This window comes from Apodemus sylvaticus, chromosome 7, assembly GCF_947179515.1.
Source record: "Apodemus sylvaticus chromosome 7, mApoSyl1.1, whole genome shotgun sequence".
In the NCBI taxonomy this organism is placed as follows: domain Eukaryota; kingdom Metazoa; phylum Chordata; class Mammalia; order Rodentia; family Muridae; genus Apodemus; species Apodemus sylvaticus.
The window spans coordinates 102972135-102983347 of record NC_067478.1 but is presented as its reverse complement, the minus strand read 5'-3'; the positions used below and the strand labels follow the sequence as shown (position 1 = coordinate 102983347).

General features: G+C 42.2%; 1 pseudogene; it reads left to right on the top strand.

Annotated features, from left to right (window-relative positions):
- The first annotated feature begins 280 nt into the window (after positions 1-280).
- Positions 281-10088, top strand: LOC127689800 (peptidyl-prolyl cis-trans isomerase A-like; annotated as a pseudogene).
- The last annotated feature ends 1125 nt before the right edge of the window (positions 10089-11213 follow it).

Here is an 11213-nt window from a genome sequence, read left to right as displayed (position 1 = left end):
AAGCACCTGAGCCCAAGGCAGCCAGAGCAACAATACAGAAAGCAGGAATCAGCTCTGCCAACAGAGCCCACAGGGCCCTCTTGTACCCCTCCAATTATCCCCCTCCTTACTTCTCCTCTCAGAAGACCCTGACCGGCAGGACTCTGGCTCTGTGACTGGGAAGCTACAGTCAAATCAGGGCAACCTGACCCTCTTAGTTTTCTTCCCCAATACAAGAAAAGAACTCTGTTCCTTGTTGTCCCCCAGAGGAAAGCTAAGAAAATGAATGTAGCTGGCAACCATGGAGGACACAGGGAGTAAACACATTGGTGCTGAAACACAGCTGGTGTCCAGTCCCACTCAGGTGCCAGGTCCCCGGTGTAACCTGGAGGAAGCACTTACAGTCGCTTCCAGCTGTACAACAGAGCCAGGACCAATGGCCAGCAGGAGCAGCAGAAAGGCTAGGGCTCATGTATGAAAGTCAGTGCCACCAGACACAGCCAGCAGCAAAACTGGGCCACAGGAGAAGGTAATCTTTGCCATGCCTTTGTCCTCAGGCCTAAGACCCTCTCATCCAAGCTCCTAGGGCTTCTCCCAGTGGCTGACTATGCTACCTGGCCAGGAGATTCCTCCCTGCTTTGGGAATTGCCACCTAGAGAGGTAGTCATCATCGTGATAATAAACCGCAAGTTATACTCAGAATAACAGAATCACCAAAGTCCTATTCTGTTGAGGTGTCAATCATGAGGAAAAGTTTGTCCTGTAACCTTGAAGAGTAATTGTTCCTAGGGCAGTCTCTAGTCAACAGCGACAGGAAGGTTGGCGTTTCCCCCTGAGTCCCTGTACATCTGTGAGTCCTGTCCCTTCCTCATAACACAGATGTGCGCATGCCTCTAGGTGCTGTTGGAAGTCAGATAGCACAGAAGGCGAAAGTGCGCCTAAGAAGGAGAGCGAGGAGGGCCAGAGGGGGAGAGGACAGCTGCTTCCTAATGATGCATTTGGTAACAGCAAGGAGACAATTTACTGCTACTGTTTTTATGCATATTAAACCACTAATCTATGTCCTGTTTTGGCAACACAGGCTACCTCACATCTGTATGCCTTACCTACAATCTGTAAAGCTAATTTGTTAAACAGCTTTCTTCTCCCATGGGAATGAGGTCATTGGTCGCAGAAGATTGATTAAGCTCTCGGAGAATCAACATTAATGAAAATCAACACTGCCTAATGAGTGTTTTTATGGCAGCCTCATAAAGAAGAATTTTAAAAGGAGAAACAAATAAACAAGAACAGCAAGAGAGGCTGCAGCCTGCCCTCCCGGTGTCTCTCCATCCTCATGTAAACTTGTCACTGCAGTTTACTTGGCTGTGCCAGCCTCCTCCCCTCTGCCTACCTCCGTCTCACTGGCATAAGGCCTGAAAAGTTTGCAGGTGTGCATGGGCTCATGTTAGCTTCCATGCCAGTCACTGCCTTTTGTTCAGACCAACTGTCATGTCTCCAGTAAAGCTGTTGCTCCGAGAATCTCACGGGCTAATCATGCATGTGAGAGAAAAAAAAATCTAACCCACAAAGTCCTATGTAAATAAATGTATCCATGTTGTAGAACGATGGGATAATAGCCAGAAGGTCAGATAATAGAGTCATACAAACTGGGTTCAATCCAGGCTCACAGAGAAGCTCACTAGCTAACCAGTTGTGGAATCAGGTACCAACCAGATACTTACCCTTCTTTGAATCATGTGCTGTCCATCAAAAAGGGTAATTCTGGCATTATTCTTTTAAGAGTTTGGTAAACACTAAGTTGAAATGAATGTAACCTGCCCAGGACAGTGTCTGGCACTTGTTAAGCAGTTCAGAGATACAAGTTACAATAACAGTCATTATCCTCCTCACAACCAGCACACGATTCTCACTAAGGGATAATGACAATGGAAGCATTGTCCTATTCACCGACAGCCACTGCCAAGCCACACAGCAGCAATAGCAGCATGAACCTACTCTGGAGCTCCAGCCTCCCTTGTCTAGGGAGTTCTTGTGCTGGCGAGCAGGAGCTAGTAAGGCATATTACCAAGGGAAAATATGGGCTCCTTTGCTGTACAAAAGAACTGCTGGAGAAGGCTCACATAATTGTGATTAAAGATGGTGGTGTGAGGGAAATGATAACCAGTCACTCTCATTGCATGGTCTGAAACAAGAAATCGGGCTTAAATCAAAGAGAGGATGGTGTTGGTAAAGAGGTAAAGACCCAAAATGAGAAAGAAATGAAGGAAAACAATAAAAGAAGAAAGCGAAGGGCAGGAAAGGAAGGAGTCATGGAAGGAGGGAAGAAGAGAAAGAGGAGGAAGAGACCATGGAAGGTAGAGGGAGCAAGAAAGGGGTAGAAGGAGGGTGGGAGGGAGGGAAGGAGAGAGGGAGGGAGAGAGGGAGAGAGGGAGGGAGGGAGGGAGAGAGGGAGAGAGGAAGAGAGAGAGAGAGAGAGAGACTCAGAAGAAATTTCCCCCAGGATGTTTTTGTTAAATAAATATATAAAGAAATGAATCAGTTAAAAAGTCTGTTCTTTCCTATTTTTTCCATTTTGTTCTTCACGTCTCTAATTTTACCTAAATGATAATTTTATGAGCAAATCAAGTTATACATAATACATTTTATGTTTCTTAGCAAAATGATTTTAGATATGTAAATTGCACTACAAAAATAAATATTGCATGCTATTCTAATTTTTCACCAAATTTACATCCTCATTCTCCCCCCCACCCCCCCACCCCCGATTCCTCAACTCTCTTTCTCTAATGGTTTTAACATTTCCAAGGCCTTGACATTTATAAATTTAGCTTATTTCTGAGTGAGAAGTGACTTCATATGGGCCTAGGTGGTTTGTTCTAACTGACAAGGTTCTGAAATCCTAGCAAGTATCATTCTTTTAACTTTGAAACAATGGAAAGATGTATATAGCTGTCTGGAACAGAGGAAGATGAAGTCTCGTGGGGAGTCTACGTTTCTGTGGGAAGAGTTTAGAAACCTCTCCATTACACATACTGTCTTTCTCAGAGTTGGGCATATTGAAATAGCATCAGGACCTGATCTCAATTTCCTGGGTGTGTGAGTTCTCTCCAGGCTCATAGGAAGACATGCCAATGGTGGGTACAGCTCTTATGATACTATTTCCGAGGTATCCATTTTTTACATGGATATCTGGAACCCAAAGTACTGGCCACTGACTTTCTAGAATGAGACCGATGTCCAACCTTATCTTTTGGAGACCCTCAAGCATTCAAAACCACTGGTAAAATTACAAAGAACTCTGTTCTTCAATGTGGTCACTACTAACTGAGAGTGGTTAAATTTAAATTGCTAGAACTAAACAAGATGGCCGCTTCAGTTCCTTGGTCACCCTTCCAGTAGTCCATGTGCTATTTTAACTAATATGCCTGTCAGCACAGACACAAGTGTCCATCACTGCAGAGGATTCTGTTGGCCAGCACTGATATTTAGGAAAATAGAGAAACATAAGTTAGTTCACAACAATTAAGGCTTTCTGTACATCAGAGGTTCATTAAATTTTCCAATAATCAGTACAGTGAGTGATATCACCCTTGCTTTCCAAATGAGGCACTGGGGGCTTGGGAAGTTAACTTAAAGAGAGCTTTGCAGTCATTTGCAAAGCTATGACTTTAGAACTGTCCTGTCTAGAAGGTCTGCTGTGAGTAATCACTTGAAGCCAATGTAAGATGGGGGAGGGGGAAGGGTGTTGCAGAATGGGACAACAATGCAAATAACTAATTTTATCAGAGGAAGTTGACTCCAACTCCTTCTCTACATACTTTCAATGAAAGAAACGATGCCTGGCAAATTCATGGATATATAAGTCTTTCCTCACACACTAGCAAGCACCAAGTAAGGCCACAAGACCACAGGGCCAAGAAGAGAGAATAAGTAAAGTATTGATGTCATGGCATCTTATTGGATGACAACACATCTCACAGAAGGTCTTGATGCTCCATGGATACTCTACTGTAATGGCTCTAGAAAGGTCTCCTCACCTCTTAAAAGGGAGGGTAGATCCTACATAACCCAGGTTGCTAGTGGAAACTCAAAGACAAAGGTTTGAATCACTCTGAAAGATTGCTAGGAAAACAGCTACCCAGTCAGAATCCAGGGTGCCTTGGAACAGGCCCTGTGTCTACTCTGAATGGCAGGAGCTTGTCATCTCTTTTCTAAATCATTTTGGGATGGGCCAATCTGAATAAAAGCCACACGTTCTGAGGTTAGTGAGTGGCAATGGCTGGCAAGGGGAAGATGGTCCAGAGACCATGCATAGTCATAGCCCAATGGACTTACTTGCCTTGACCATGGCTGCGATTAAAGTGTCTTTCACTAGGTTTGGAGATTGTGATCCAAACAAAGAGGGCATACTAAATAGTGGGTGGAAAGCAAAACTCTCCTTGGTCACATCTGGGGTCTGCTTTGAAAGGAATGCAACCTATATTTGGGATCAAAGAAACTGGGTATGATTGTGAATGTCTGATGACAAGCCATGTGATACTTCACTACTCACTCTTGTCCTCATTCCTGGAATATGCAAGGGACTTAGGACATGCCCAGCCTCAAATGTCTAGAATCAGGGTTCCTGGTTTGTTGGACAGAGTTCTTCAGCTGAAAAAAAGCCAAGAGGATATACAGTTATAGAAAGAGATGATGTAAAGAGAAATTGGCCCACAAGATGATAGAACTGAGAAAGCCCATGAAATGCCTCTTCTGCCTGGAGAACCACAAAAGCTGGTGTGGTGCCTCTTCCTGAGTCCAAAGTATGCAGTGGAGTTGATGGGGTAAACCAAAACTATAAAAATGGGGAGAAGGGGTGATGTGGCATTAATGCCAGAGTATGAGGGCCCAAGGGCAGAAGATAGACATTTCTCAATAAGAAGAGACAGAGTATTCACATTTCTCCACTGTCTTGTTCCATTCAGGCCTGCAATGGATTGGGTGCTACCAGCCTACAGTGGTGAGAACAGACTTTCATAGCAAATCTATTGATTAAGCTGCTACTCTCCGTAATGATACCCTCGTAGATATGCCCTGAAACCATGTCTTACCATCTATCTTGACATCCTCCAGTCTAGTCAAGCTGACACCTAAAATTAGCCATCACTTTTAACTTCATGGAAAACTTACTCTGAAAAATACTAGTGGGTTTTGAATGGGGAGGGGGGGAGACAACAGATACAAAGCACAGGAAATTCTTCCATGGTCAACCTCATTCAGAAAGCATTGCATTAATAAGGCCCACCTGGGCAATTTACTTTGGGTTTTCTCTGTGTGTTTTAAAAGGTAATAAGGGAAATATAGAAAGCAGCATTTCCCAAGCTTAACTGACCACAGAATTCTTTTTCCACAGATTTTTTTTTTTTTTTGTGGAACTATTGTTCTGTGGAAACACTGAGCAGGACCTGCAACTTTAGCTCTCTATTGCAGTCTTTAGATAAAGCAAGTGTACTATGTTGAGGGTTATTGGCCAATCAATGAATTATATCACTGTATGAAGGATCAGTAAAGACCCAGCATCCCCTTGTTTATCTAAGCAGGTGAACAGCCTAAGAATGCCTCATCTCTAATGTCAGCCCCAAGAACATAGATTTCTCCCTTTCAATCTCAGGGCTCACAGCACAACAATGACCAGCTAGCAATCAGTCTTAATTCTTCACCACAACAACACTGAATTTATTTATCTATTAATACTCTTGAACACCAACTACAGGCAAAGTATTATATAACCTGGAAACAGAATTTTCTAAGAAGACAAAAAAATTATTCCAGTTTTCCAGGAATTTGAAACCTGACTGGGAAAATTAGAAATGTACAGCCTTCTCCCTGGGGAGTCATCTGTTCCCTGCTGCTGCTCACACCCCCACTTTGCTTTGCCTTGTCTCTGATCCCTGTACTCAATTATCTTTCTCAAAATGCCTTCATTTTCACAATGGCGACTAGAGATAGCTCTGTGGTTTCGGGCCTGTGTACTGTATGTATTATTCATAGGCTCTCTTGTTTCTGAACAACTTATGAAAACCAACTAGAGATTAATTCATAAAAAATAAGCTTTTCTCCCCTCTTCCTTCGCAAGGCCAGATCTGTTTCTCTGCCACAATTGTATTGGCTGATTGGGTTTCTGCTCTCCCTCTGCCCCCATTCTGCAGGAAAATCATGTCTTTTTAGTATTGCCGACACATATGCTTTCATGTGCCTGAAATATATACTATTGTGTTCTGACTTTTGTTTAGTGCAGAATCCCTTTCATGCTCTGTCTTCTGCAAGGTCCCTCTGTCTTGGCAGCCAAAGACACTTCTGTTTGCAGCTGGGAGATTTCCATTGTACTCTATACATTGCGAGTTCTTTGTTCTGTACGGTGGCCTTTTGTAGTTGAGTTTGCTAATGTTTCGCACTGAAAGCAGACACAGCCATACTTTATCAGTCCCATTCTGTTCTAAGGCACAGTCGTCAAACCCATGAGGGGGACCAAGAACCTCCCAGTCCACGGGAGTGGAGGTGAGCAAAAAGAAGCAGCAGAAGAGATGAGTATGCTACTCTTCGAAGTTGAGTAAATGGGTATTTCATCACTAGGAATTTGAATCTGAATTTCAGGCATCTTAATTCTTTGTTTCCAAAAAGAATATGCCTGCTTGTCTTACCAAGGAGCAATCTTCACTTCCACCTCCATGTTTTTGACTAGAGTAGCTAGCTAACATGGGCTTGATCCCTCTCTGGTTTCTAATTCACACTAGGAATTTTAAGATCACATAGCACAACTGCTTAAATTTTACTCTTAAATATATATAAAAACACTTCACCATGATCACTGACACATCCAACATCCCACTGCCAACCTACAGTTGGACTTTTTTATTAAAAACAAACAAACAAAAAAACAAGAAAACAAAAACATTCAGTGAATGAATGTACTTCATCTAGACTTTGAGAGAAGTATTAGACATAACATCTGCCACCCATACCATGTCCCAGTATCATCTCCTGGTGCCTCTCAGTGGTGTAGCTCTTCAGGTAGTTAGAAGGGCAGAGAATGTGGTGTAGAAGTGTTGTCTCTGAGGAAGAAAGAAGAGCGTGGAAAGCATTGGGCCACCAGGACACAGTGCTCCTACCACACGTCAATTCATCATAGAGTAATGTCTTTGCAAATCTCACCACACACACACACACACACACACACACACATGGGTCAATTTGAACTTTCATGATGATCCTAAATTTCCCTCATAGTGTGGTTGGGGGTGGGGGAGGGGCAGGGGGTAGAGATGCTTTAGTCCTCTAGTCGCCAGCTCAAATCAACTCATTCTTGGAACTTAATGCTTTAAAATATATCCTTACGCAAATTATTGTTATTTGCTTTATCCCCATTCACATATTTTAACTCACTAGCTTATCTCTCCATCTAAGATAACGGGAACCCTCGTTGACATCCATGCCAAGGTGAACCCATAGTGCCTTCTTTTCCTTATGAACATTCTGTCTTTCTTCCTCTATTCAATTCTTTCTTTTCCTTGTTTTTGTTTGCCACACACTCTTCACTCTACTCCCCCATCCTGACTAATTACAGTTTAATAGTTGTTATGGCAACTCTGTATTGCTCTCAGTATCTCTCGTGATGTGGCTGCAAATGAAGAGGTGAGAAAATGAAGACAGGTTTTATTTTCTCCCCCACAGTCATCTCCCTAAGCTTTTGTTACACTCTGGGAACCCTGTACCCTTAAAACCAGGTAACAGCCCCCTAAATAAATGAATAAAAAGCCATGCCTATTCACCCACAGTGGTACTGTTTATGACCATAATAAAAATGGGGTTATGGAGTACTTGAGCTCAAGTTGCATGTTGTGGTTTGTGACACTTTTGGAGGCAGCCTCTCAGTTTTGGAACGGGAGACAGCACAGCAAGCCAAGCATGTGAGGGAAGACAGGTGGCACACTCAATTCTAATTCTTTCTGGCTTCTGCGTGTGCCGTCTATGCCCTACCTGAGACCCTATGAATGATCCCTATCCATGTCCATTAGAAACACCTTTTTCCCTTGGTTACAGCCAACCTCTATAGCCAAGTCCTCTCTGAATTGAAATTAAATCACTAATCTACTAAATTCACACGCTCTATGCCCTTGACTATACCCAGACTCCTATAGACAAGTCCCGAGTGAATCGGAACTAAACTGGCTATCTACTAAATCCCTGAAAGGGCCATGAAATGTCTTGCTACATTATTCTAGACCCCATGCTCTGCACCCTTTTGGAAAACACTCCACACTTATATGTCTTCCTAACAAGTTATTTTGCTGTCACATTTCCTGTGACGTCTGTCACCTTGGTATCTAAGCACTCTGGCAAACTCATGAAGCTAAAAACAAACACTTATGTGGGAAGGGAGACAAAGGCTCCTCTCTTCTGCTCTCTCATCTCCATAGGGACAGAGTCGCACAAAGAGGCTGTGAATCTCCAAGGTCACACTTTGCAAAGACAGCATAACAGAGCCAAGAAAAGACTGTGAAATCCTAACTTCCAGTCCCCGACCTCCACAATACAACAATGCAGCTCAGAATCAGTACCACTCTTTCAGCAGAACAGACCAGAGGGAATTCTGGGGCCACTGGCCATAGCCAGGAATGAATTGTTATAAAAATCAAACCGAAGACCCTCACCAACAAGATTAGCATTTTAACTTCCTCTCTTCCCATGGAACATCCAAGTACTGTTTTGACTTTTATATTCAATGACATTTGCTGAAGTGTTCAAGGTTTCATTCAGTTATTAAATCAATTATTACTAATTAAGGGACTTCCACAGGTAAACAAACTAAGACTCCATCTATAGTCAGGGTTGCCTAATCTATTGAGAGATATAAAGTATTTGTGAAAAAATAATGTACTCTATGTACCTTTGCAGCACTTGGGGATTCTAGACTTCAAAGAAACAGTGATGGGTAAAACATAAAAATATTTTATTTTAAAGAACATTATTATTATAGTGGGGGAAATTAGCAATAAATGGGAAAATGAATATGATGTATTCTATTAAAACACTATCATATAAAATGTGATATAACATAATGGAGGAATAATTGAAGTACCTAGGATTGAATGAATATATATTGAATATATATATATATATATATATATATATATATATATATATATATAAAGTATGGTCATATTATATAGCCTAGGATGGCCTTGAAGTCTTAATCCTCCTGTCCTCTTGTCTTTTATTTCCAAGTGCTCGGATTGCAGACATCACTTCTTTTTCACTCAAGATTTAAGTAGTTGAAATGAAGGTATTATCTAGTTTCAGAATTGTTTTGTGTAAGCACACAGATTTAAATAGAAAGTGTTCTCTATTAAGCAACTGTTGCAAAAGTTACCTTTGGCCTCTTGTAAGTTGTATAGAATAGCATTGGAGGCCAATGATGTGTTGGCCTACATAAAGTAAATTCAGTATCTATAAGAATTTAGAGGTAGCCTTTGCAGACGCCACTGTCGCTTTTCACTGCTTGCTGCAACCAGGGTCAACCCCACCATGTTCTTCCACGTGATGGCCGATGACAAGCCCTTGGGCTGCGTCTCCTTCGAGCTGTTTACAGACAAAGTTCCAAAGACAGCAGAAAAGTTTCGTGCTCTGAGCACTGGAGAGGAAGGATTTGGCTATAAGGGTTCCTCCTTCCACAGAATGATTCCAGGACTCATGTGCCAGGGTGGTGACTTCACACGCCACAATGGCACTGGCGGCAGATCCATCTATGGAGAGAAATTTGAGGATGAGAACTTCATCCCGAAGCATACAGGTCCTGGCATCTTGCCCATGACAAATGCTGGACCAAACACAAATGGTTCCCAGTTTTTTATCCGCACTGCCAAGACTGAAATGGCTGGACGGCAAGCGTGTGGTCTTTGGGAAGGTGAGAGAAGGTGTGTGCACTGTGGAAGCCATGGAGCGTTTTGGGTCCAAGAATGGCAAGACCAGCAAGGAGATCACCATTTCCGACTGTGGACGGCTCTAATTTCTTTTGACTTGCGGGCATTTTACCCATCAAACCATTCCTTCTGTAGCTCAGGAGAGCGCTCCCTCCCACACCCCATCTGCCCGTAATACCCTATAATCTCTGCTCTCACTGAAGTTCTCTGGGTTCCATATTTTCCTCATTCCCCTTCAAGTGCAGCTGGATTGCAAAGTTAAGTTTATGATTATGTATAAAAACTAAATAAGAAAAAAAAAGAATTTAGAGGTAGTTGAAAATTGATATTTGGAGGCTCAAGTCTCGGGGAAAATAAACCTTTAAAATGTAGACTCTGAAGAAACCATTATAATCCATGTTTAAGGTGCTAAGACTGACTTCTGTACTTTAATATTTTAAGCTGATTCCCTTAGAGTTGCCAAAAATGAAAATAAAAACCCTAACTTCTCTGTTTTTAAGATTAAATGCGATGTAATTACTTTAAATATTATAGCATTTGTTTGCACTATTAGATAGGGCCATCTTGCTTCTTCACTTTCACTCTCGCCATGAACATTTCTCTGTCATCTGGGGATCTAGCCATTTGGACAGCATAGGAGCCGAAGCTCCTCAGACAAATAGTGCCAGAGAAACTTACAATGGTGTTCCACTGTATATTCTTGGCTTGTATAGAAGATGTTATTCGAAAGAGACACTATCTTTCACCTGAAGGCTGATCCAAAAAGATAATGTTTAGAACCAGCATTCAACTTGTCAACTAGAGACCCTTGAGATAATAGCTCGGGTAAGCTAAACTCAAGCTGAACATATTAGTCTTTCTGTAATTTAAAAACTGCTAAAGGACCTTGAATTAGCTAGACAGAGTAAACAGGAAGAAAGAGACACACGGAATGGGGCCTCGTGCATGCAGCACGTGCAGCGAGAGCCCACAAGGCCCAACAAATGCTGCATACGCTGGGCCTCAACAGCATGAGGAGACACCAGAAGACACACAGCTCTGACAGAGAGCTCACTCGTAACTTTGGTTGAAACTCAGAAAAGCTCCCTGAGTTAAGAACAAGGAACATGCTCATAGGAAAAGCTACACTTTAGGACTAAAGACAAGCCTAAATGGGACCTATGGAAAGAAGATGAACAAAATTTCTTAAAAGAATCTAAAGAAGCCACAGATAATTATGTCTACCTGAATACACTGCAACTCTCCCTTAAAAAAAACAAAAACAAAAACAAA